Consider the following 5,910-nt stretch of genomic DNA (forward strand, 5'->3'; position numbering starts at 1 on the left):
CTGTGGCAAAAATAAGGGATGGAGCGATTTGTACGAGCGCGAAAACTTAACCCACCAACGCAGATGAGATAAGGTGCTTGAAAGTATAGAAGGCGAAGAGAGAGAAGGAAGCTGCGGAGAAGCTTGGTCGGTTGCGAGCGAACTGAATCCATCCGCTTCGCTGTTTTAAAGAGTGAGTCGCAGCTGGCAGAGGCTTCATGCCTCCAAATGTTATTGGAAGAGTCGAGGGCTATGTGGAGCTGGTGAAATAGCTGGGTTTAAGCGCCTGCTTGCCCGCTCGTCAACACATCAGAGAAATTTTACGTCATGCTTGGACATAGGACAAGATTTAATACCGTTATTGGCTGCAGGCAGATGAAAACATCCGTACCCTTGCAGGCGTGTTTGAAGTAGCTTTTAACCGATTTACTAGCGGTGTCACGCAAACCCATCTTTCTAACTGCTTATCGGGAAGCTCAAGGAATTTGGTATCCCTTGGGGACGTGTAGATCGTTATTTTTTGAATACGAGACTACCGGTGGCAAACAAGAGGCCAATATATTTTTTGTGATATAGGGTTTGAAAATATACCTGTTAGTACGCCGCTTGTTCAATCCGGACCTATCAAATGCTCGAAAATTTGAGGACACTGTCAATTATTCCTGATCATTGAGATCCCAAACCTTTATTTTTCGTTCAGGAATTCAAGTACGGGAAAGAGAATAAAATAAGATCATTTGAGAAACTTGTAGCGGAATCACGGAACCCAAAAAGCACTAAAGTTCCGAAAGCCTTCAAAACGATTGGATCCAAGGAGGAACGCTCGCATGCAGTAGTTTTTGCCCGCTGAGAGCGACTTGATATTGGAAACGGCCTAAAAGACTAAAGCAGCACTGAAGGGTGCGGAAAAAAACGCATTCTTGTTACAATATATACAACAAGGAGCAGAATCAAAGGCGGTGAATTCGTCGCCTGAGGAAAATTCGGAAAACTAACGGACTACAGTATAAGTATTACTGTCGTGTAGGCACCCGCTCTCATCCGAACAAGTGCCGACACAAGATAGCTGCTCGAATATGATACAGGTAATATGGTCGTTGCGCAAAACTGCTTCGTTCAGAATCAGCATCCGTGACAACGTCTGCTATTACATAGTGAGTTACATGAACGAAAGACCCGGAATACGTACTTCACGAAGTCGCTGCACAATCTATTTCAACTGCCACCTCTTAGAAAAATTCACTCCATTGGATATCCATCAAATGGGAACGATTTGTCAAAAACGTAAATGCTTTCTGGGATACCACCTCATAGCTAAGAATGTCTTAGTCCAACGCGTTTTCCTGAAAGTTCTCTGCATGGTTGGTTTGCTTGAGTGAGACTTCAAGGTCAAAGAATGCTACGGATTAAAAAACAATGCCTAACGAAATGAGATGTCTTGACTTGCAGAAGGGAGTGAATCACTCATAATGAACCAAACTCACAGGTGTTTCTTTGGGCATATTAGTTTGTACAGCTTCCTGCTGCTTACAACATAGTCGACGCAATTAAGTGGGAGTATCACATTCCAACAACATTTTGCTTGTATCTTCTACTGAACTGGACGGATGCCGGTTTCTGGGTCCTCATCGCTCGCGGATTTCCGTTCCAACTACTTATCGTGATAAAAAACACTCAACAAATTATGAAAAACCGCACTACATTTGAAGAGCGTAATGCTTGAAGAGCGTAAGGTTCATGCCTGCAGGTCTCGTATTCCGGCACACCCTTTGATATGAACCTCAAAGCATACAGGTCCCGTTTACTGGCAACACAGTCCTTTGTTATACATGGCGAAATTCGCCAGGGTTTCGGTGGTTGGCCCTGGAGGCATGCCAGATAGCTTGCGGCCACAGGTGTACATTGATATGTGTTCAATCTAACGCTATGCTTTGAGTTTCGCTCTAGCTGAAGGAGAGGTCTTCAATCTTAAGTCTAAACTGCCCAAAGAGGCTGTCGTTGCATGATGGTAACAATATTTTCCCCAAATGGTGGGTAGTATACTATCAGGCATGATTATGCTGGTACGGCTGAATGACGTCTGTTGTGAAATTCTAAGAAGAAGTGGCAGCAGGGTCAGCAGAAAAACGCTGGGCATTAAGCGACACAGGTGACCTCGTGCCTAAATTGGTGTGGTCTATATGGGGTGGACAAAGGTGAAACATACCACATCGATCAGGCAATAAGTGAGCTTCATTTGAGCGCTCAAGTTCATCACGTTCATCACAGGTGAGATAAGGATATGTCCAAATTTAAAAGTAAAGGGAGGCTAACAACAATTGGGAGTAAATAAGGGATTTGTGGCTTGTGGATAGGTTTTGTGCGGTGTCAGGAACATGGCGGTGCCAATGTATGTTGAAATCGACAAGAATCTAACCCATAAACCGACAATTTTAAAAAAGCACCGGGGTTTTGAAAATTTGGATTTACCATGTGAACTTAAGCAATGTTAGAGCCGGTAGGATGTTAAACAGGGTTACAAATGTTCGGATGGGCTACGGTGGTTGAGAAGGGGCATCAGTGGTGGTTTGATTTCGCCATCAAATGCAAGCTGCCCAGGCGACAAAGCTGTGCACCTGATAACTAGATATCAAAATGGCTCGTTATGGCGGCTGCCAACGTGGGCCGTGTTTGCCTACAAAGTGTAGTAGAACCGCACAGTACACCGAGAGTTTTCCTGCAGATTAGCCGGGCTATGGACGCAAGACTCCATATAGCACAGGCTGTTAATATGGTGGACTGTGAGTGTCCAAAAGGGATTCATTCGACAGTATTTTGACTAGAATTTGACAGAACAGGTGTGGCTAAATCTCTGGCACAATGGTGTCACTGTGGGCGGACGCCTTAATGGAGGTGCGGAATCGCATGCTGCATCGTGACTCGGAGAGCAGGCAGTGTTGCATTACTTGGGGGGAGATTAATCGAATGTCAAACCGCTGTACCTAAGCCCGAGGGTAGAACACGTTCAGTTGGAACAAGGGAATTTCTGAGGAGGGAAGCATGCGAGGTCCCATTCCGTGGGGAGTTCACTTGGATGTCATTCAGCAAAGCCGAGCAGTCAAAATTTGGTGGTGACGTGCACGCAGGCCGCAGGCTATTGACACGCCGAAATTGAGTTCGCCGAAACTATAGGGTTTTCGAAGTTGCCATTTTTATGTGAAGTTAGTCTAATCAATTTGCACCTTCCCGTGACATGTTGCACGTAGCATTTTGTTTAAGTGAGCGAAATGTCAAGGTCATTGACCATCGCCGATTTGGATTTTTTGCCGGTTTACGCGACATAAAACAGGAAATCGCACTTTAGCATATTTTGGCGTTCCGCGGTGTTCCCGAGGAATAAAAATAACATCTTAAGAGTATTTAATACAGATGCCACCCTATAGGATCAGTCGCAGGCGTTTGTTTGCTTTAGACACGACAGATTTAACCAATGGGATATTTTTGTTTGTTCACAAGATATTTTCCCCATGGATCTCGTGTTCCATAAGTGCAATAAAGTTAGATAACAGCACAAACTTGCAGTGGCAGTGCGAGGGACACCTGTGGGTGATCCTCTTTCCCGGATATGCATAGCTAGCTTGTAGATAATACAGTGCTGCCAGAATTCTGTGGGCGTCTTTCCTATTATAACTATGACGTTCTATAGATGGTGACCACCAATCATGAAGCGGTCACCACGATGACGGTAGCCTCCTCGACTACCTATTGTAGCTGCTGAATCCGTGTCTATGTGCGACGCTAATTAGGGTTCCCCACATATGCGCGGCAGCCCAATCCAATGAGCAACGACGGCCCCTTGTACTCGTATCTCTACTAGTTTTCACTCATCTCGAATACTTGTTGTAACTGCTAGGCTCGCGTTTATGTGCAACGTTGATAATGAGACTGCACCTATGCAGAGTAGCATAATCCGATGGTCAATGATGGACTTGTATACCGTTAACTATACTCGATCCCGCTTGTCTTCGCTAGCTACAGTAAACATGAGTACAATTTATATGCCGACCGGTAAAAATAAGGCCTCAGCTATGCATGATAGCCGCATCTGATAGCCTGTTATACACACAACTGTACCCGAGGTCATCTAACTTGGCTATTGATCGTACCTGTTGAGTCAGTGTCCTTGTGCATACATACCTAATCTAATGGCGACTGATCAACCAAATACTCAAAACTGTACGCGATATCGTCTATCTTGACTACTTATTGAAACTGGTAGGCCAGTACCTATATGCGACGCTGTTTAGTGGGTCTGGGCTATGCGTGACGTCTTAACGACCATGGATTGCCCGTCATACTCCTAACCGCACTTGATATCGCCTACCCTGACTGCTTATCGTAACTGCAGCAACTGAATCTATGTGCAACGCTTAGTATAAAGCTGAGGGTCTTTCATACTATACGCGATGCCGCTTATCTTCGCTACCTACTGTAAACATCACTCCAACCAACATCACTCCGACCAGTATAAACAGGGACTCAACTATGAGTGACAGCATAATCTGACAGCCCGTTATACTCACAACTGTACTCGGAGTCACCTAATTGGGCTATTCATCGTCATACTCATACGTACTCGATGCCGTTTATGTTTGTTACCTTCAGTAAACATCAGAACTGTATTTGATCTAACCTACGTGACTACCTATAGTAACTGTCAGGCCCGCACACATGCTCGTAGCCAACCATAATGCCCTGACAACACATAATAGACTAACCCAACGATCAAAGGTGGTCATCGCCTGTCAAAATGTAATCACCACCCATTTTGATAGCGCGCTCCCAAATCCTACTCTTGATTGTACCCCTCAACCACTCCCTCCATTACCCGAAACAATGAGCTGTCGTTCACCTCGGCAACTTAGCGTAACTGCTATTCGCGACGCAGATAATGGGGCCTCACCTATGCACGGCAACGCAATACATTTGCCAACGACGGCGCTCCATACTCATAACTCCACGCGTTGATGATGCGCCCTCCATGAATTCACGAAAACACCATTGACGAATTGCATTTTATTCATTGGCATCACTGATACAAGCTTAATTAGTAGTCGATCCATTTTTCATTTTCTTAAGATTCACTTCACGGGACAAGGATTCAGAAACGGAAATTGGGCAAGCAATTAACCTTCTGGAACAGCATTTAAGCATCTGGATGTAATAGAATTTTATTTGTTTGCTTATCTAGTGGTTCATAATTCCCATTACCGTGATGAGAGATGTATGTATAGTCGTTCCGGATTGCCATGGGTTCATTGAATCGGCATTTGAGGCCTTCGAGTTACAATCACATGAATTCTTCGTCCGGGATACGAAATCACATGAATTCTTCGTCATCACGGGATACGAAAGCGAGGTTTGCAAAGCGTATGCTGAGAAATTAGGCCTCAAATTACCGGTCTCCATCAACTCCGAAATTGGACAAAACAGATTGATTGCCACTGTCTTACGAGGCAGACTCGTCTTGTCCTCCATGGACCCATCAAGGTCAACATCAAAGCAAGCTCTTTTAGCTGACCGGTAGGTAGACTGACCGGCAACTAATGGGAATGATTTATTTTTTATACATGTGCACTCACTTGATGGACGCGCCTGGAGATTTTTTCCACACAGCGGGCAAAGCTCATCGCCGCAGCAATAACGGTGATAGGAAGTCGATCACGTTGACACCACCAATCAGCAGGGTCAGTTGGCTGGCCAGAGACAACAGGAAACAGCGTCGTTTGACGTCGAACGCCACCGTGGTTGTTTGCTTTTGCCATATAACACCGTTGGCGTTCTCCAGGCGGTTGTTGGTCACATTCACAAAACGTAACAACCCCCGTTGTGCATGAATGGCCCACTGTCGAGTGGTGTGGAGCCAGTGGGCAGTCAAATAAGAGACAAAAC

The sequence above is a fragment of the Opisthorchis viverrini genome (assembly GCF_000715545.1).
Source record: "Opisthorchis viverrini unplaced genomic scaffold opera_v5_173, whole genome shotgun sequence".
NCBI classification, from domain to species: Eukaryota; Metazoa; Platyhelminthes; class Trematoda; order Opisthorchiida; family Opisthorchiidae; genus Opisthorchis; species Opisthorchis viverrini.